Source organism: Spermophilus citellus, assembly GCF_964194105.1.
Source record: "Spermophilus citellus genome assembly, chromosome: 1".
Taxonomy (NCBI): domain Eukaryota; kingdom Metazoa; phylum Chordata; class Mammalia; order Rodentia; family Sciuridae; genus Spermophilus; species Spermophilus citellus.
This window is the reverse complement of record NC_138182.1, coordinates 50,053,511-50,076,027: the sequence shown is the minus strand read 5'-3', so window position 1 is coordinate 50,076,027 and position 22,517 is coordinate 50,053,511. Positions and strand designations below refer to the sequence as shown.

The 22,517-nt window shown below is 41.1% G+C and overlaps 1 long non-coding RNA gene across 1 annotated transcript in view; it reads left to right on the top strand.

The window, feature by feature from the left end:
• The first annotated feature begins 10,209 nt into the window (after positions 1–10,209).
• The window catches only part of LOC308657490, a 460,486-nt gene continuing 448,178 nt past the window's right edge, over positions 10,210–22,517 (top strand). The window contains exons 1-2 of the long non-coding RNA XR_014023946.1: positions 10,210–10,425; positions 18,107–18,341. This is a non-coding gene — a long non-coding RNA (uncharacterized lncRNA). The remainder of the gene's footprint in view (positions 10,426–18,106; positions 18,342–22,517) is intronic.

The window sequence follows — 22,517 nt, the reverse complement described above, 5'->3', positions numbered from 1 at the left end:
AACGATAAGTCATGTAAAACTGGATTTTAACCACTGGTGTTAACTGATAAGTACTGTGGATCAAAGAATTCTATAGGCTTCAGTAACAGAGTCTGAAAATAACTGAGAAAGACTGCTCTTTATACATGCTCCAGATGATCCCTCCTGCCAGTCTGAGTTCTTTTTTTTTTTTTTGGGTCCTTTGTTTGGACTACAACTTGGTCAGTTTGTTTCAATTCATGCCCCTAACAGACAAAACAAACAGCTGGCAAAACATCATCCAGGTCACATCAAAAGCAGTGTAGGCTGAGTGTCAACATACTAAGGGGACTAATCCTTGCAAATGTTCCTCTGCTGTGGATCGGCTGAATTCAAGCTCCCATCCACCTGCTTCCCGCAGACAAACAGCTGTGACTCAGCACTAATCCATCCAGCTGAAACAACTGGTCAGCCCTTCTCATCCTACGGAGGTAAATGCCTACTGAGACTTCATAGGTAGTGGCCACAGGTTTGAAATGGGGCTTGGGGGAGACAGTAAGGACCCACCCGTTGCATTGGTCGCCCGGCAAAGGGAAACGAACTGTCGCCATTTGCAAGAGATACCACCATGGCAGAGAACGGATGTCATCAGACTGCGGCGGAGGAGATAACTTCATTGAAACCTGCGGTTACAGGTGTGTAATTCCCTAGCCTTCCCTCTCCACACATTGGGGAAACCTTAAGGGCTCCTCCCAGCTCTCCCATAAGGGCCCCTCCCAGCTCTCCCGTGAGCACGATAGCCAGACCCAGGGAATCAGAGGTGGCGTGGGACCCGCGGCACTGAACTACTGCTCCCAACAGTGCTGACAGCTGAGGTCTCTTGCACCAGCTACCGGGGGCGTGGCTACCGGAGGGCAAGTAAAATTCGCTGAGGAATCTCAGCCCCAAGCTCTACAAACTTAGGGTCTGAGGGAATGGCAAACTGGAAGAGTGTGCCCAGTCGTTCATGAAAACAGGGCTCCCGGGAGCAGCAGACCTGGCGTGTAGCCAGTATTGTGGTGAGCGTCACCCTTGAGAGGGGCCTGGCTACAGGAAAAGTGGGAAGTGACTAGACACAAGAGGAGGCCCTAGGCACTCAGGATTGGAGACTCGCCCAGTCTGGGAGGAGCTGCTGCACAGTGATTGGTTCCCGCGTATTGACAGGAGAAACTTGACCTGGTGGGCACAGCGCCATCTACTGGAAGAGAAGTTAATCAAACTCTAAGACTGCATTTATTAGTTTTTTTTTCTTTTTTTCTTTTCTCTTTTTTTTTTGATTTGGGTTTTTCTTTCATTTTCATTTTTCTTTCTTGTTGTATTTTTAAATTTTTTTTACAATTTTTTAAAATTTTTTTCTTCTAATTTTAATTTTATTTTTTTAATTATTTTTTTTAATTTTTTTTTTTTTACATTTTTTTTATTGGTTGTTCACAACATTACAAAGCTCTTGACATATTATATTTCATACATTAGATTGACATGGGTTATGAACTCCCAATTTTACCCCAAAAGCAGATTGCAGAATCACGTCAGTTACACATCCACAATTTTACATAATGCCATATTAGTGACTGTTGTATTCTGCTACCTTTCCTATCCCCTACTATCCCCCCTCCCCTCCCCTCCCATCTTCTCTCTCTACCCCATCTACTGTAATTCATTTCTCTCTTTGTTTATTTTCCCATTCCCCTCACAACCTCTTATAATTTTCTTTAGCAATGAGTGTCTCCCTTCATTTCCATGCAATTTCCCTTTTCTCTCCCTTTCCCTCCCATCTCAAGTCTCTGTTTAATGTTACTCTTTTCTTCCTACTCTTCCTCCCTGCTCTGTTCATACTTGCTCTCATTATATCAAAGAAGACATTTGGTATCTGTTTTTTAGGGTTTGGCTAGCTTCACTAAGCATAATCTGCTCTAATGCCATCCATTTCCCTGAAAATTCTATAATTTTGTCATTTTTTATTGCTGCATAGTACTCCATTGTGTATAGATGCCACATTTTTTTTATCCATTCGTCTATTGAAGGGCATCTGGGTTGGTTCCACAGTCTAGCTATTGTGAATTGTGCTGCTATGAACATCGATGTGGCAGTGTCCCTGTAGCATGCTCTTTTAAGGTCTTCAGGGAATAGTCCGAGAAGGGCAATAGCAGGGTCAAATGGTGGTTCCATTCCCAGCTTTCCCAGGAATCTCCAAACTGCTTTCCAAATTGGCCGCACCAATTTGCAGTCCCACCAGCAATGTACAAGTGTACCCTTTTCTCCACATCCTCGCCAGCACTTGTTGTTGTTTGAATTCATAGTGGCTGCCAATCTTACTGGAGTGAGATGGTATCTTAGGGTGGTTTTGATTTGCATTTCTCTGACTGCTAGAGATGGAGAGCATTTTTTCATGTACTTGTTGATTGATTGTATATCCTCCTCTGATAAGTGTCTGTTCAGGTCCTTGGCCCATTTGTTGATTGGGTTATTTGTTATCTTATTGTCTAGTTTCTTGAGTTCTTTGTATACTCTGGATATTAGGGCTCTATCTGAAGTGTGAGGAGTAAAAATTCGTTCCCAGGATGTAGGCTCCCTATTTACCTCTCTTATTGTTTCTTTTGCTGAAAAAAAACTTTTAAGTTTAATTAAGTCCCATTTGTTGATTCTAGTTGTTAACTCTTGTGCTATGGGTGTCCTATTAAGGAATTTGGAGCCCGACCCCACAATCTGTAGATCTGAGCCAACTTTATCTTCTATCAGACGCAGAGTTTCTGATTTGATATCAAGCTCCTTGATCCATTTTGAGTTAACTTTTGTGCATGGCGAGAGAAAGGGATTCAGTTTCATTTTGTTGCATATGGATTTCCAGTTTTCCCAACACCATTTGTTGAAGATGCTATCCTTCCTCCATTGCATGCTTTTAGCCCCTTTATCAAATATAAGATAGTTGTAACTTTGTGGGTTAGTCTCTGTGTCCTCTATTTTATACCATTGGTCCACCCGCCTGTTTTGGTACCAGTACCATGCTGTTTTTGTCACTATTATTCTGTAATATAGTTTGAAATCTAGTATCGCTATACCGCCTGATTCACTCTTTCTGCTTAGAATTGCTTTTGCTATTCTGGGTCTTTTGTTTTTCCATATGAATTTCATGATTGCTTTATCTATTTCTACAAGAAATGCCGTTGGGATTTTGATTGGCATTGCATTAAATCTATAAAGAACTTTTGGTAATATCGCCATTTTGATGATGTTAGTTCTGCCTATCCATGAACAGGGTATATTTTTCCATCTTCTAAGATCTTCTTCTACTTCTCTCTTTAGGGTTCTGTAGTTTCCATTGTATAAATCTTTCACCTCTTTTGTTAGGTTGATTCCCAAGTATCTTATTTTTTTTGAGGATATTGTGAATGGAGTGTTTTTCCTCATTTCCATTTCAGAAGTTTTGTTGCTGATATACAGAAATGCCTTTGATTTATGCGTGTTGATTTTATATCCTGCCACTTTGCTGAATTCATTTATTAGTTCTAGTAGTTTCTTTGTAGACCCTTTTGGGTCTTCTAGGTATAGAATCATGTCATCTGCAAATAGTGATAATTTAAGTTCTTCTTTTCCAATTTTTATGCCTTTAATTTCTTTCGTCTGTCTAATTGCTCTGGCCAGTGTTTCAAGAACTATATTGAATAGAAGTGGAGATAGAGGGCATCCCTGTCTTGTTCCGGATTTTAGAGGGAATGCCTTCAACTTTTGTCCATTCAGAATGATGCTAGCCTGAGGCTTAGCATAGATAGCTTTTACAATGTCAAGGTAAGTTCCTGTTATCCCTAGTTTTTCTAATGTTTTGAACATAAAGGCATGCTGTACTTTGTCGAATGCTTTCTCTGCATCTATCGAGATGATCATATGGTTCTTATCTTTAAGTCTATTGATGTGGTGAATAACATTTATTGATTTCCGTATGTTGAACCATCCTTGCATCCCAGGGATGAATCCTACTTGATCATGGTGCACTATTTTTTTGATGTGTTTTTGTATTCGATTCGCCAGAATTTTATTGAGGATTTTTGCATCTAGGTTCATTAGAGATATTGGTCTGTAGTTTTCTTTCTTTGAGGTGTCTTTGTCTGGTTTCGGGATCAGGGTGATGTTGGCCTCATAGAATGAATTTGGAAGAGCTCCCTCTTTTTCTATTTCCTGAAATAACTTGAAAAGTATTGGTATTAATTCTTCTTTAAAGGTTTTGTAAAACTCCCCTGTATACACATCCGGTCCTGGGCTTTTCTTGGTTGGTAGTCTTTTGACGGCTTCTTCAATTTCTTCCATTGATATTGGTCTGTTCAAATTGTGTGTATCCTCCTGACTCAGTCTGGGCAGCTCATATGACTTAAGAAATTTATCGATGTCTTCACTATCTTCTATTTTATTGGAATATAGGTTTTCAAAATAATTTCTAATTGTCTTCTGTATTTCTGTAGCATCTGTTGTGATATTGCCTTTTTCATTCCGTATGTTAGTAATTTGAGTTCTCTCTCTTCTTCTCTTCGTTAGCATGGCTAAAGGTCTGTCGATCTTATTTATTTTTTCGAAGAACCAATTTTTAGTTTTGTTAATTTTTTCAATAGTTTCTTTTGTTTCAATTTCATTAATTTCCGCTCTGATTTTAATTATTTCTTGCCTTCTGCTACATTTGCTGTTGTTTTGCTCTTCCTTTTCTAGGGCTTTGAGTTGGAGTGTGAGCTCATTTATTTGTTGGTTTCTTCTTTTTTTGTGGAATGACCACCAGGCGATGAACTTTCCTCTTAAAACTGCTTTCATTGTGTCCCATAGATTCCGATATGTTGTGTCTGTATTTTCGTTTATCTCTAAGAATTTTTTGATTTCCTCCTTTATGTCTTCTGTAACCCATTGATCATTCAGTAACATATTGTTCATTTTCCATGTGATGTAGGATTTTTCCTTCCTTCTTTTATCATTGATTTCCAGTTTCATTCCATTATGATCAGATAAAATGCATAGTATTATCCCCACCCCTTTATATTTACTGAGGTTTGCCCTATGGCATAATATATGGTCTATTTTTGAGAAGGATCCATGTGCTGCTGAGAAGAAAGTATATCCATTTGATGATGGTTGATATATTCTATATAAGTCAGTTAAGTCTAGGTTATTGATTGTGGTATTGAGTTCTATAGTTTCTTTATTTAACTTTTGTTTGGAGGATCTGTCCAATGGTGAGAGAGGTGTGTTGAAGTCTCCCATAATTATTGTGTTGTGGTCTATTTGATTCTTGAATTTGAGGAGAATTTGTTTTGTGAATGTCGCAGCACCATTGTTTGGTGCGTAAATATTGATAATTGTTATGTCTTGTTGGTGAATGGTTCCTTTTAACAGTATATAATGACCTTCTTTATCCCTTTTGATTAAATTAGTCTTGAAGTCGATTTTATTCGATATGAGGATGGCCACCCCTGCTTGCTTACGAGGACCATGTGCGTGGTATATTTTTTCCCATCCTTTCACCTTCAGCCTGTGTATGTCTTTTCCCATCAGATGTGTCTCCTGGAGGCAGCATATTGTTGGATTTGTTTTTTTAATCCATGATACCAGCCTATGTCGCTTTATTGGAGAGTTTAAGCCATTAACATTCAGAGTTACTATTGATATGTGGTTTGAACTTCCATCCATGTTTGATTGTTTATCCTTTTTTTAAAAAAAAAAAAAATTTAGTTGGTCTCTCCATGATTGTCTTTCCCCTTGCCCTCTGTCTTTACTGCGGCACTTCCCACTGATGGTTTTGGTTATTGTTTTTCATTTCTTCCTCGTGTAGTGTTTTGCTCAAAATGCTTTGCAATGCTGGTTTTCTGGCTGCAAATTCTTTTAACTTTTGTTTATCATGAAAGATTTTTATTTCGTTGTCATACCTGAAGCTTAATTTTGCTGGATACAGAATTCTTGGTTGGCATCCATTGTCTTTCAGTGTTTGAAATACATTGTTCCATGACCTTCTTGCTTTCAGTGTCTGTGATGAAAAATCCGTGGTTAACCGTATTGGTTTACCCCTAAATGTAATCTGTCTCCTTTCTCTTGTAGCTTTTAATATTTTCTCTTTGTTCTGTATATTGGATATCTTCATAACAATGTGTCTTGGCGTTGGTCTACTGTGATTTTGTGTGCTCGGTGTCCTGTATGCATCTTCAATTTGTATATCTGTTTCCTTTTTTATTTCTGGAAAGTTTTCTGTAATTATTTCCTTCAGCAAGTTTCTCATTCCCTTGGTTTGAATCTCTGTACCTTCTTCTATCCCGATGACTCGCAAGTTCGGTTTCTTAATGTTATCCCATAATTCTTGGATGTTTTTCTCGTGATTTTTTACCAGCCTTTCTGAGTTGGCTAGACTCTTTTCAAGATGGTGTATTTTGTCTTCATTATCTGATGTTCTGGTTTCTACTTGCTCCACTCTGTTAGTGATACTCTCAATTGAGTTTTTAATTTGGTTTATCATTTCCTTCTTTTCTAGAATTATTGTTTGATTATTTTTTATACTCTCTATCTCCTGATAAAGATGCTTAACTTCTTCTTTTATCTGTTTGTGAAATGCATTCTCAATGTGTTCTTTCGCTGCTTGAATTTGCTGTCTTGTATCCTCTTTAAGGTTCCATTCCATCTGTCTTAGGTGTTCCTTGAGTTCTTTATATGACCATTTTTCTGATGACTCTAGGTCCTCCTGAATATTTAGGCTGTCCTGCGTTGTTTGTACTCCTTTTCTTCCTTGTTTTTTGAAGCTGCTCATGTTGTTTCTTGTTCTGTTTGACTGCTGAGTTACTGTTTACTCCTATAAATTAGTTTGATGCTTGGGAGGAAAGGTATTTGAAGGGAAGGGAAGAAGTCTCTAAAGAGAATGAGAGTAGGCAGGTAGAATTCAAGAAAAAAGGGGGGATAAGAAAAATGAGAAGACTAAAGAAGAAAAAGAATAGGAACTAAAAAAGAAAAAGATTAAAAAAAATAATAATAATTAAAAAAATTTAAGTTAAAATTAGTAGAAAAAAAATTTAAAAAATATTTTGTAAAAAAAAATTAATAAAACAACAAGAAAGAAAAAAATGAAAATGAAAGAAAAACCTAAATCAAAAAAAAAAAAAAAAAAGGAGAAAAGAAAAAGAAAAAAAAACCTAATAAATGCAGTCTTAGAGTTTGATTAACTTCTCTTCCAGTAGATGGCGCTGTGCCCACCAGGTCAAGTTTCTCCTGTCAATACGCGGGAACCAATCACTGTGCAGCAGCTCCTCCCAGACTGGGCGAGTCTCCAATCCTGAGTGTCTAGGGCCTCCTCTTGTGTCTAGTCACTTCCCACTTTTTCTCTAGCCAGGCCCCTCTCACCACAATACTGGCTACACGCCAAGTCTGCTGCTCCCGGGAGCCCTGTTTTCATGAACGACTGGGCACACTCTTCCAGTTTGCCATTCCCTCAGACCCTAAGCTTGTAGAGTTTGGGGCTGAGAATCCTCAGCGGCTTTTACTTGCCCTCTGGTATCCACTTCCTGTAGGTGGTGCAAGAGGCCTCAGCAGTCAGCCCTGGTGGGAGCGGTATTTCCGCTTGCGAGACCCGCACCACCTCTGATTCCCTCGGGCTGGCTGAAGCACTCACAAGAGAGCTGGGAGGTGCCCTTAGGGGAGAGCTGGGAGGGGCTCTTAGAGTTTTCCCGATGTGTGGAGAGGCAAGGCTATGGGATCACACACCTTTTTCAACAAAGTTATCTCCGCAGCAGTCTGATGACACGGTTTCCCTTTGCCGGGAGACTAATTCAACGGGTGGGTCCTTCTCTCCCAAGCCCCGTTTCAAACCTGTGGCCACTACTTATGAAGGCTCGGTAGGCATTTACCTTCGTATGATGAGAAGGGCTGACCAGTTGTTTCAGCCGGATGGATTAATGCCGAGTCATAGCTGTTTGTCTGCGGGAAGCAGGTGACCGGGAGTTTGAATTCAGCGGGCCAGAGCTCAGTGCGTGTTCTCAGATCACTTGGATTTTAAATTGTCGCTCATCTTATCAGCTGTTTCATATACTTTGGCAGCTCATTCGCGCGGTGAAGAGTCTGCTCTGTGGTGCTCTGTGGGAGGCGGCGGCAGCGGCCTTTTTAATTTTTTTTCTTTTTTTATTTCCTATTTTTTTCTTCTTTTCTCTTTTAATTTCTTTTCAATTATCTTATCCCCTTTTCCTTGAATTCTACCTGCTTACTCTCATTCTCTTTAGTGACTTCTTCCCTTCCCTTCTAATACCTTTCCTCCAAGCATCTAATAAATTTATAGGAGTAAACAGTAACACATCAGTCAAACAGAACAAGAAATAACATGAGCAGCTTCAAAAAGCAAGGAAGAATAGGAGTACAAACAATGCAGGACAGCCTAAATATTCAGGAGGACCTAGAGTCATCAGAAAAATGGTCATATAAAGAATTCAAGGAACACCTTAGACAGATGGAATGGAACCTTAAAGAGGATACAAGACAGCAAATTCAAGCAGTGAAAGAACACATTGAGAATGAATTACATAAACAGATAAAAGAAGAACTTAAGCATCTTTATGAGGAGATAGAGATTATAAAAAATAATCAAACAATAATTCTAGAAATGAAGGAAATGATAAACCAAATTAAAAACACAATTGAGAGTATCACTAACAGAGTGGAGCAAGTAGAAGCCAGAACGTCAGATAATGAAGACAAAATATATCATCTTGAAAAGAGTCTAGCCAACTCAGAAAGGTTGGTAAAAAATCACGAGAAAAACATCCAAGAGTTATGGGATAACATAAAAAAAACAAACTTACGAGTCATTGGGATAGAAGAAGGTACAGAGATTCAAACCAAGGGAATGAGTAACCTGCTGAATGAAATAATTACAGAAAACTTTCCAGAAATAAAAAAGGAAACAGATGTACAAATTGAAGATGCATACAGGACACCGAGCACACAAAATCACAGTAGACCAATGCCAAGACACATTGATATGAAGATATCCAATATACAGAACAAAGAGAAAATATTAAAAGCTACAAGACAAAGGAGACAGATTACATTCAGGGGTAAACCAATAAGGTTAACATCGGATTTTTTATCAAAGACACTGAAAGCAAGAAGGTCATGGAACAATGTATTTCAAACACTGAAAGACAATGGATGCCAACCAAGAATTCTGTATCCAGCAAAATTAAGCTTCAGGTATGACAACGAAATAAAAATTTTTCATGATAAACAAAAGTTAAAAGAATTTGCAGCCAGAAAACCAGCATTGCAAAGCATTTTGAGCAAAACACTACACGAGGAAGAAATGAAAAACAATAACGAAAACCATCAGTAGGAAGTGCCTTGGTAAAGACAGAGGGTGAGGGGAAAGATAATCATGGAGAAAAAAACTAAATTTTTTTTAAAAAAGGATAAATAATCAAACATGGATGGAAGTACAAACCATATATCAATAGTAACTCTGAATGTTAATGGCTTAAACTCTCCAATAAAGCGACATAGGCTGGTATCATGGATTAAAAAAACAAATCCAACAATATGCTGCCTCCAGGAGACACATCTGATTGAAAAAGACATACACAGGCTGAAGGTGAAAGGATGGGAAAAAATATATCACGCACACGGTCCTCGTAAGCAAGCAGGGGGGGCCATCCTCATATCGAATAAAATCGACTTCAAGACTAAGTTAATCAAAAGGGATAAAGAAGGACATTATATACTGTTAAAAGGAACCATTCACCAAGAAGACATAACAATCAATATTTTTGAACCAAATAATTGTGCTGCGACATTCATAAAACAAATTCTCCTCAAGTTCAAGAATCAAATAGACCACAACACAATAATTATGGGTGACTTCAACACACCTCTCTCACCATTGGACAGATCCTCCAAATAAAAGTTGAATAAAGAAACTATAGAACTCAATATCACAATTAATAACCTAGACTTAACTGACATATATAGAATATATCAACCATCTTCAAGTGGATATACTTTTTCCTCAGCAGCACATGGATCCTTCTAAAAAATAGACCATATATTATGCCATAGGGCAACCCTCAGTAAATATAAAGGGGTGGAGATAATACCTTGCATTTTATCTCATCATAATGGAATGAAACTGGAAATCAATGATAAAAGATGGAAGTAAAAATCCTACATCACATGTGTCGCGACCCCTTGCCCGCAAGGAAGACGCAACAACAGGAATCTTCTTTCAGCCGTTTATTCAGGCCCCTGATGTTTCTTCTTCTACCCCTCGGACGCCCCTCCCAGCCTTAATAAAGCATCCCAAGCCCCAATGCGAAGCTGCTACGTGGAGCTTTCTCATAGGGTGTTAAAACATCACGTGCCAACTCTCCCAAATAAGGAGTTGTTTGTCACAAACCACAGCGGAGCCAGCGCCATCTTGTAATGGTGACCACAGTCCGAAGAAACGGCTCACCACAGTTCCCCCTTTTGTTTTCTAAGAACAACACAGGAGAGAGTAGAGGTCCTATCCCACTGTGCAGAAGTGGCTGCATAGTATGGCTCAGCCCCAAGGAGGCGCCTTCCCCAGATCTGAGGCCATATCAGCCGACGCTTTTCTCCGTGGGACGGGGCGTGGACGCGTCTAACCCGCATACAATAGGACATGCTCTCCTTGAGGTCCACTTCAAGGATCACTCAAGTGCAGTGCCTTGCCTCGCATCCTGTATCGTGACGATGGTGGACGAAGGGGGATAGGTAAGGCTGAACTGTGGCTGTATAGAAATACAACGACAAACAAGTTGGTAACACCCTAAAAGAAAGGCACGGGTCTTAAGGCGATAGAAAAGCACTAGTGTGGAAACCCATCTGCGTGCAATGGTAGGAAAGCCGGCAGAGTGCAAGGGCTTTCCAACACTAAGAGAATAACAAGGAAAGACATGTCGATCCCAGTGCAATGTCCGTAAGACTTGGGGTGCGACGACCATGTCAAAGATTTACTGTTTAATTTGCGCAAGCCAAACTTGAGGTGAGTTGCCATTTTCTAAAGCTGCAAGAGCTTGTATGATCATAGCTTTATCGTGAGCATTGCGGGCCTTGAGGCGACAGAGAAACCACAAGCAGAGAACCATACCGAAGCAACACATTGCACCAAAAATGCCTACCCCCACCCACTCTTTAAAAAAGGAAAAGGCAGAGGATATCCAATCGGTGAATTGACCCAAAGTTACGGGATCGACATGGGTACTGTTCAAGACAGCTATCTGGGTCAGTTGAGACTGGATCATGTCTTCTGCTGCCATGGACCAATTTCCGGCCAAGTATTCGCCAATGATACGGGAGGCATTCCTGGAATCATTAAATCTGACAGAGGTTATACATAAATGTGCACGTTGGTCAACACAGCCCAAAAGCACCAAATCAGCCAATTCTTCTACCTGAGCTTGGAGTAAATCTATTCTTTGGTTGGCAGCTAAGATCCCTGACAAAATATGTTGATTAATTGTATTCTGGGATTCAAGTATGGTGGAAGTTTGTTGAACAACTTGATTAATGGTGGCAGCAGTCTGTACTTGACTGGCCATGGCCACTCCGGCCGTGACCGCTGCAGCAGCAGATACCGCCACGGCTGTCACTATAGCAGCTGTGATTCCAAAATCCCTGCAGACTCTAAGTAGCTCAACAATGGGGAATTCGTCAGGGTCCGCAGTGACTGGGATTGGGACAAAATTGGAATCTTCATAACCACCGCTACAGTCCAAGAACCATTCCAACACTCAGATAAGAAACAGGTAACACTAGAACAATCCAGCACCCCTGACGAGGTGTCATTAGCCAAAAGGAGTAAGAACGGGGATTGGACACAGACCATTGCAGGGGGCAATGTGGCATTATGTAACAGAGAGTTGAACGAAACAGATGTGAGTCTTTTACCTCGTTCACTCTCCCTAACAGTGCCAGAAACATTAGCCAGCCAACTTTTGGCTCCCAGCAATTGAGCCAGTGCAGAAATATCAGCTGAAGCCCCCTTTTCATTGGAGATCAGCCATTGAAACCAGGACCAACCCACTCCTGTAGAGGAGTTGACACTGTTGTTAAAGTTATAAACATACCTCTTAAGAGAGGGGGAAAGGGAGAAACCTTTAGCAACTTGACGTTGCTCCCAAGAATGATCCTGACAAGGCGTAAATGTTGGGGGGAAACCAAGATTAGGGGTACAGTAAGGAGAGGCCTTAAAATGGGTGGCATTATAAAGACTATTAGAAGAAGGAGGCACTGGGATTAGTACCTCGGAGATAATAGCCAAGGTAGTTGTGTTTAAAGCAGAGCTATTTGCGGGGGTTCCTGAGCCTGTTTGTTCCCCTGAGACTACTTGGCTCAACACAGCACTGAGAATGCTCCCTGAAACCTGACTGGACCGCAATGGGTCCTCCCAGTTAGTCAAATTCTTGGTCTTAAGACTAATACAATGAGTGTTCCCAAGGCTGAAACAAAAAACTCCTGTGAGATTAACTTGAGATTGATTAAAAATGCTATCCACGTCCCCTCTAGGAGAGGCACAGGGAGCAGACATCTCACATGAGGTAGAGAAAAGAGTGGGGAGGACTCTAGAATTACCATGAACCGGCATTGGCATTGGCCAAGCCCGTGCCACTGCCCACCACTGCATTGGTGTCATCTGTGTCATCGGCATCAGCACCAGAGCCAGAGCACTTAGCAGAATGAAGATCCTCATCACGGGATTGCTGTGGTATTTCCTGTTGCTGGTTAGCCGACGTCAAGACTCTTCTTGTCAGGCGTTCAGGGACCCACAACGGTTCCGTGCGATCCTGGGGAAAAACACATACAGATCCTCGTGCCCATGTCAGCACGGGGTCGGGGCCGTTCCATTGGCCCGTAAGAACATCTTTCCACTTAACATAGCCAATCACAGAGGGCTGAGGGGACACATGTCTATCGGCCGCAGAGCGATCATGAATATCCAAATTCAAAAAATTAATGGTAAAGAGAGCTAAGGACAGGCGTTCTTTAGGAGTATGTTCAGCACCTATTCCCCCCTTTTGTTTATGTAAAGTTTCCTTTAAGGTGCGATGAGCACGCTCAACAATGCCTTGCCCTTGAGGATTGTAAGGCAAACCATGAGTAAGTTGCACTCCCATAGTAGAACAAAAAGATGTAAATTGTCTTCCAGTATAAGCAGGTCCATTATCAGTCTTAAGGGACGTAGGTGCACCCCACGCCGCCCAGGCCTCCAGGCAATGAGTAATGACATTACGTGCCTTTTCTCCCGATAAAGCAGAAGCATGAATAATTCCAGAGTACGTATCAACAGAAACATGGACATACTTGAGGCTACCAAAGTCAGGTATGTGCGTCACATCCATTTGCCAGACAACTAATGGCTTCAATCCCCGTGGGTTCACTCCATAAGTAGGGGGATGAAGAAATGTGACACAATGGGGACAGTGTAATACTATCTGCCGAGCATCTGCTCTTGAAATAGAAAAACGCCTGCGCAGTGTTAAAGCATTAACATGAAAATTTTGGTGAAACAATTTAGCCTCCTCTAAGGAGGAAGCCAAACAGATCAACTGACCTCTAGTGGCTGAGTCCGCACAGGCATTACCCTGCGATAACGGACCAGGAAGAGAGGTGTGAGCCCGGATGTGCACTGGATAAAAAGGAGCAGTGCGGCCACGGATAAGCTGTTGAAGCTGATTAAAGTAAGCAGATACATTACGGGCATCACTAATAGCTCCCACAGCCTCCAGGATTTGTAGTGCTTGCACCACATAGATGGAGTCCGAAATGAGATTAAAAGGAAAAGAACACTGTTTAAAAACCTCAATAACAATTTGTAGTTCTACCCATTGTGGATTTCCAGGAGCAAATTGATGCTGGACAGGGGGAGAATCATTAATTACATAAGCTCCCATTCCAGACTTGGAACCATCAGTAAAAATGTTAACAGCCCCCGGAATGGGACTGGATGAAGTTACTTTAGGGAAAATGATAGGATGTTCTTTAACAAAATGGAGTAACGGATGAGAAGGGTAATGATTATCAATATCCCCTTGAAACGAGCAACATAGAATAGCCCAGTTATCTAGAGTAGCACACAAGACACTAAGTTGAGCTTTAGTGTAGGGTATAATAAGAGAAGAAGGTGATTGTCCGAAAAATTGAATGCTTTGTTGAATACCTTTAAGTGCTAATGCTGCAACAGCATCAGGATAATATTCTAAGGATTTTCCTGGGGATACATGTGGGTGAATCCATAGCAAAGGTCCATCTTGCCACAGTACTCCAGTAGGCTGCCGCATAGTGGCAAGCACACATAACTGGAAAGGTTTATCACTCTGGAGCCTGCATAAAGTAGCATGTTGTATAGCTTCTTCTACTGTCATAAGGGCCGCTCTAGCCTCTTTGGTGAGGCTACGAGGGGAAGTAAGATCTGGATCACCCCTAAGAGTAGCATACAAAGGCTGTAGCACAACATTAGAAATATGTAAATATCCTCGTATCCAATTAATATCTCCCAGCAGTTTTTGAAAATCATTTAGAGTTTGGAGATCCTGAGCTCGTATGGTGATTTTCTGTGGTCGTAATTTGTCACACCCAATTGTTGCTCCCAAATACTTAATAGAATCCCCTGTTTGAATCTTTTCAGGTGCGATATGCAGTCCATATTGAGCTAACAACTTCACTAGGTCTTTATAGGCCTCATGAACTGTCTGCTCTGATTTAGCAGCCAATAATACATCATCCATATAATGAATGATCTTGATGGAGGAATACTTTTGTCTGAGAGGTGCGAGTGTCTTCCCCACATACATCTGACACATCGTGGGACTATTAGCCATTCCCTGCGGCAACACTACCCACTCAAACCTTTGATCTGGTTCCTCGTGGTTACACGAGGGAAGGGTGAAGGCAAAACGCTGCGAGTCTTTAGGATGCAAAGGAATAGAAAAGAAACAGTCTTTAATGTCAATAACAATAATGTGCCAACCCTGAGGAACCGAGGAGAGCAGAGGCAGCCCTCTTTGAATGGGCCCCATAAGTTGCATTTGAGCATTAACTGCTCGTAGATCATGCAGTAGGCGCCACTTCCCTGATTTTTTCTTAATGACAAATATGGGAGTATTCCATGGAGAAGTAGAAGGCTGGATGTGACCCAAGTCAAGTTGTTCTTTAACTAGAGCATGGGCTGCTGCCAATTTAACCGAGGGAAGAGGCCACTGAGGCACCCAAACAGGCTCCTCAGTGAGCCATGTTATGGGTATTTGAGCCCCAGTGGCCCCTAGGAAAAACCCAGACCAAATCTGTCAAGCTTTTGATGACCTTGTACAGGATGCTTATGTCCCTGTAAATGTTTTCCTAGTCCTAGACCTGGCCTATACCCCATATTTTGCATAATCTGTTGAGACACTGGGGAATAGTCATTACTAAGAGTGAACCCCATGTCTTTCATCAGATCACGGCCCCATAGAGAGATAGGTAAATCAAGTACATAAGGCTGAAAGGTACCATTATGTCCTTCTGGATCCTTCCAGACTAGATGTCTACAGCTGATCTGAGGGGCCTGGGCATATCCAAGTCCTCTCAAGGATTGATCAGAAGTCTGCACTGGCCATCCCTTAGACCAGTCCCTAAGTGCTATAATACTACGGTCTGCTCCGGTATCCAGTAATCCTACAATAGATTTACCTTCTATGCTTAATTCCAAAGTGGGGCGATTGCTCATATCTAGTGACAAATAGGCACAATTCCCTCCGGTGGTACCAATCTCATTCCCTGTCCGTGACCTTGAATCAGCAGGGAAGTGATTATGTAAGCTAGGCAAAATTAGCAATTGAGCAATCCGATCCCCTGGGGAGATAGACACAATGCCCCTTGGAGCTTCCACCATAACCTTTATTATCCCTACAGTATCAGGACTTATGACTCCGGGGAAAACATGAAGACCTTGTAAAATAGAGGATGCACGTCCAATTAGCAAACCTACAGTGCCAGGTGGTAGAGGCCCTGTAAACTCAGTTTCCACCAATTGGACTCCCATCTTAGGTGTTAATACGAGTCTGGAGGTGGAACAGAGGTCCAATCCCGCGGCACCTGTAGTGGCTCTCCGCGTTTCATGGGATGGCGTAGAGATGGCCATGTCTCGGGTTCGGGTGTGACATTCTCCACTGCCCCATATATTTGTGGGCCCTGGGGTCGAGGGCCCCGTCGGCCGTTTTTTGGCCCAGCTGAAATAGGCTGTCCATGGATGTCCCTCACTGATCTACACTCTCTTGCCCAATGCTTCCCCTTTTTGCATCTTGGACACAACCCCGGTAGACGAAGGCCATTGGAAAGGCCACCGTGAGAAGGTCCAGTAAAATTGTCTTTTTTGGAATTGTCTTTTTTGGGACATTCACGTCTAACATGACCGGGTTGACCACAATGGAAGCATGTTCCGGCGGCAGGACCGCCCCCTTTTGTAATCCGAAGGACAGCAGCTGCAAGACCTGCATTAGTTAAAGGTCCTCCAATCTCTCTACACACCTTCATCCATGCTTCTATGCCTTTGTTCTTATAAGGAGTGATTGCTGCTTTACATTCCTTGGTGCATTGCTCAAAGACCAATTGCTTGACAAGGGGCATGGCTCTATCAGGATCCCCAAAAATCTTTCCAGCGGCGTCCACCATCCTTGCTACAAAGTCTGAAAAGGGTTCTGTAGGGCCTTGTATAATCTTAGTCAAATTACCAGATACCTCTCCTCTATTTGGAAGTGACTTCCATGCCCGAATGCAAATGTTATTAATTTGATCATATACCTCAAGAGGGAATCCCGTCTGTTGATTAGCAAATCTACCTTGCCCCAAAAGCATGTCCTTATCCCAATGAGGGTGTCCCGCCGCATGGTTTTGGGCGGCCTGCTCTATTGCGCCCTCTAGCACAAATGCTCTCCAGTCCAAATATTTACCTGGGGAAACACAAGCCCGAACAAGGCTAGCCCAATCAGAGGGAGTCATACAGTATCTAGACAGACTCTCCACCTGAGTTAGTGTGAAGGCGGCATCCACCCCATAAGTGCGCACAGACTCCGCCAGAGTCTTCACAATTTTGAAATCTAAAGGCTCATGGAATCTTCCCCTATTATCATCCTGAAAAATTGGATAAGCAAGACCCATCTCAGCGTTAACAGCCCTCCATGTTTGAGCATGGAAAGCTCTCCCCGAAACTCCCCCGCCATACGGCGGTGGATCCGGAGGATCACATTTCTTGAGCTCCTGTTTATTTTTGTTCCCTTCTCCCACAGCTAAACTCCCTAGCTGGCGAGACAGCCTCCCAAGCTCCTCCTCCTCATCCTCCTCTTCCTCTGACCCACTTTCACATGGGGGTGTGCGCAGCGCACTGAGATCTGGATACAATCGTCTCTTCCTCTGTTTCACGCTCCGCACACTTCCATCCTCCCGAGATACCTCACTTCCTGCATCTGGATACAATCGTCTCTTCCCCTGTTTCACGCTCCGCACACTTCCATCCCCCCGAGATACCTCACTTCCTGCCGTCTCCGATTTCTCCTCATGTAATTGTTCTAGAACTTCCTGTCCTTTAGTAAGTGCTTCCTGACATCTGCCATCTGTGAGGCAACTACGGACCATTTTCCAAAGGGGTATCACCCCGCCCTCTAATATGCCCTGCTCAGAAGCAAAGTCAAGATCTTTGCCTAATTTATCCCAACTAGGTATAGTAAGACTGCCCGAAAATGCAAACCACGGTGCAGCAATATCCAACTTCTGTAAAAATCTTTGTAAAGTTCTATGTTTCACTTCCAGGCCCTTGGAACGTAACAGGCCGTCTAGGGCCAGAAGAAGCGGACTTGAAGATGCGGCACCCATGACACAGCAACAAAAGAAACACAGAAAACAAAAGTGAAAGTACACAGTGCAGCTGCAATAAAATATAAAGCTCTCTCTTTCTTTGTAGAGGAGCTGACCCCGCTTTGATCGCGGATCCCACTTACTGGGACTATCCCCGCTTTGGTCGCGGATCCCACTTACCTGGGACTAACCGGTGCACCACCCCTGACGGCTGAAAGTTCTGGATCCCGGGTTTCGGCACCACTTGTCGCGACCCCTTGCCCGCAAGGAAGACGCAACAACAGGAATCTTCTTTCAGCCGTTTATTCAGGCCCCTGATGTTTCTTCTTCTACCCCTCGGACGCCCCTCCCAGCCTTAATAAAGCATCCCAAGCCCCAATGCGAAGCTGCTACGTGGAGCTTTCTCATAGGGTGTTAAAACATCACGTGCCAACTCTCCCAAATAAGGAGTTGTTTGTCACAAACCACAGCGGAGCCAGCGCCATCTTGTAATGGCGACCACAGTCCGAAGAAACGGCTCACCACACACATGGAAAATGAACAATATGTTACTGAATGATCAATGGGTTACAGAAGACATAAAGGAGGAAATCAAAAAATTCTTAGAGATAAATGAAAACACAGACACAACATATCAGAATCTATGGGACACAATGAAAGCAGTTTTAAGAGGAAAATTCATCGCCTGGTGGTCATTCCTCAAAAAAAGAAAAAAACCAACAAATAAATGAGCTCACACTTCATCTCAAAGCCCTAGAAAAGAAAGAGCAAAACAACAGCAAATGTAGCAGAAGGCAAGAAATAATTAAAATCAGAGTGGAAATCAATGAAATTGAAACAAAAGAAACTATTGAAAAAATTAACAAAACTAAAAGTTGGTTCTTCGAAAAAATAAATAAGATCGACAGACCTTTAGCCATGCTAACGAAGAGAAGAAGAGAGAGAACTCAAATTACTAACATACGGAATGAAAAAGGCAATATCACAACAGATGCTACAGAAATACAGAAGACAATTAGAAATTATTTTGAAAACCTATATTCCAATAAAATAGAAGATAGTGAAGACATCGATAAATTTCTTAAGTCATATGAGCTGCCCAGACTGAGTCAGGAGGATACACACAATTTGAACAGACCAATATCAATGGAAGAAATTGAAGAAGCCGTCAAAAGACTACCAACCAAGAAAAGCCCAGGACCGGATGTGTATACAGGGGAGTTTTACAAAACCTTTAAAGAAGAATTAATACCAATACTTTTCAAGTTATTTCAGGAAATAGAAAAAGAGGGAGCTCTTCCAAATTCATTCTATGAGGTCATCATCACCCTGATTCCGAAACCAGACAAAGACACCTCAAAGAAAGAAAACTACAGTCCAATATCTCTAATGAACCTAGATGCAAAAATCCTCAATAAAATTCTGGCAAATCGAATATAAAAACACATCAAAAAAATTGTGCACCATGATCAAGTAGGATTCATCCCTGTGATGCAAGCATGGTTCAATATATGGAAATCAATAAATGTTATTCACCACATCAATAGACTTAAAGATAAGAACCATATGATCATCTCTATAGATGCAGAGAAAGCATTCGACAAAGTACAGCATCCCTTTATGTTCAAAACATTAGAAAAACTAGGGATAACAGGAACTTACCTTGACATTGTAAAAGCTATCTATGCTAAGCCTCAGGCTAGCATCATTCTGAATGGACAAAAGTTAAAGGCATTCCCTCTAAAATCTGGAACAAGACAGGGATGCCCTCTCTCACCACTTCTGTTCAACATAGTTCTCGAAACACTGGCCAGAGCAATTAGACAGAGGAAAGAAATTAAAGGCATAAAAATAGGAAAAGAAGAACTTAAATTATCACTATTTGCAGATGACATGATTCTATACCTAGAAGACCCAAAAGGGTCTACAAAGAAACTACTAGAACTAATAAATGAATTCAGCAAAGTGGCAGGATATAAAATCAACATGCACAAATCAAAGGCATTTCTGTATATCAGCGACAAAACTTCTGAAATGGAAATGAGGAAAAACACACCATTCACAATATCCTCAAAAAAAAAAAATAAAATACTTGGGAATCAACCTAACAAAAGAGGTGAAAGATTTATACAATGAAAACTACAGAACCCTAAAGAGAGAAGTAGAAGAAGATCTTAGAAGATGGAAAAATATACCCTGTTCATGGATAGGCAGAACTAACATCATCAAAATGGCGACATTACCAAAAGTTCTCTATAGGTTTAATGCAATGCCAATCAAAATCCCAATGGTATTTCTTGTAGAAATAGATAAAGCAATCATGAAATTCATATGGAAAAATAAAAGACCCAGAATAGCAAAAGCAATTCTAAACAGGAAGTGTGAATCAGGTGGTATAGCTATACCAGATATCAAACTATATTACAGAGCAATATTGACAAAAACAGCATGGTACTGGTACCAAAACAGGCGGGTGGACCAATGGTATAGAATAGAGGACACAGAGACTAATCCACAAAGTTACAACTATCTTATATTTGATAAAGGGGCTAAAAGCATGCAATGGAGGAAGGATAGCATCTTCAACAAATGGTGTTGGGAAAACTGGAAATCCATATGCAACAAAATGAAACTGAATCCCTTTCTCTTGCCATGCACAAAAGTTAACTCAAAATGGATCAAGGAGCTTGATATCAAATCAGAGACTCTGCGTCTGATAGAAGAAAAAGTTGACTCTGATCTACATATTGTGGGGTCGGGCTCCAAATTTCTTAATAGGACACCCATATCACAAGTGTTAATAACAAGCATCAACAAATGGGACTTACTTAAACTAAAAAGTTTTTTCTCAGCAAGAGAAATAATAAGAGAGGTAAATAGGGAGCCTACATCCTGGGAACAAATTTTTACTCCTCACACTTCAAATAGAGCCCTAATATCCAGAGTATACAAAGAACTAAAAAAATTAGACAATAAGATAACAAATAACCCAGTCAACAAATGGGCCAAGGACCTGAACAGACAGTTCTCAGAGGAGGATATACAATCAATCAACAAGTACATGAAAAAATGCTCACCATCTCTAGCAGTCAGAGAAATGCAAATCAAAACCACCCTAAGATACCATCTCACTCCAGTAAGATTGGCAGCCATTATGAAGTCAAACAACAACAAGTGCTGGCGAGGATACAGGGGAAAAAGGTACACTCATACATTGTTGGTGGGACTGCAAATTGGTGTAGCAATTTGGAAAGCAGTGTGGAGATTCCTTGGAAAACTGGGAATGGAACCACCATTTGACCCTATTTCCCTTCTCGGACTATACTCAAAAGACCAAAAAATGGCATTCTACAGGGACACAGCCACATCTATGTTCATAGCAGCACAATTCACAATAGCTAGACTGTGGAACCAACCCAGATGCCCTTCAATAGATGAATGGATAAAAAAAAAATGTGGCATCTATACACAATGGAGTACTATGCAGCAATAAAAAATGACAAAATCATAGAATTTGCAGGGAAATGGATGGCACTAGAGCAGATTATGCTTAGTGAAGCTAGCCAATCCCTAAAAAACAAATACCAAATGTCTTCTTTGATATAATGAGAGCAACTATGAACAGAGCAGGGAGGAAGAGCAGGAAGAAAAGATTAACATTAAACAGAGACATGAGATGGGAGGGAAAGGGAGAGAAAAGGGAAATTGCATGGAAATGAAGGGAGACCCTCATTGCTATACAAAATTTCATATAAGAGGTAGTGAGGGGAATGGGAAAATAAACAAGGAGAGAAATGAATTACAGTAGATGGGGTAGAGAGAGAAGATGGGAGGGGAGGGGAGGGGGGATAGTAGCGGACAGGAAAGGTAGCAGAATACAACAATTACTAATAGGGCATTATGTAAAATTGTGGATGTGTAACCAACGTGATTCTGCAATCTGCATTTGGGGTAAAATTGGGGGTTCATAACCCACTTCAATCTAATGTATGAAATATGATATGTCAAGAGCTTTGTAATGTTGTGAACAACCAATAAAAAAAATAAAAAAAATAGGAAATGTTAGTCAGAAACTGAGGCACAGTCTACAAATTAATTGGTCTATATTCTTTAACAGTATCAAAGTTATAAAAATCAAACAAAGACTGGGGAACTCTTCCATACTGGAAATTATTAAACAGCTATGACAAATAAAAAAAATGTTCCTCTGCTAACTAGATGACAAAAATATCAAATAGTCTGATTTTCTTTTCTTTTTTTTTAACCTGTAAAATCATGTGAAGATTTTCAATAGTAAAATTTCAGAACAGATGTTATAAACAGGCAAGTACCTTAAAAACAAAGGGTTTTGTGACAAATTCTTCTATTTTTACGTTTAATCTTTAGCTAAAAAGATTCATGATTTTTCATGTTTGTATACAAAAATGTGCATGTGTGTGTGTATGTTTTGTGTGCAGTAGCTAAAGTTTATTGAAAGAACACCATCATGTCAATTGATACCTTTTAATATATAGCACAGATTAATATACTTTGGTTTACCTATTAAATACATCATGGCTAAATCCCCCCCCCAAAAAAAAAAGCTGAATGTTTTCTTTGATATAAGGAGGCTGATTCAGATTCATACTGGGATAGGGAGCATGGGAGGAATAGATGAATTCTAGACAGGGCAGAGGGGT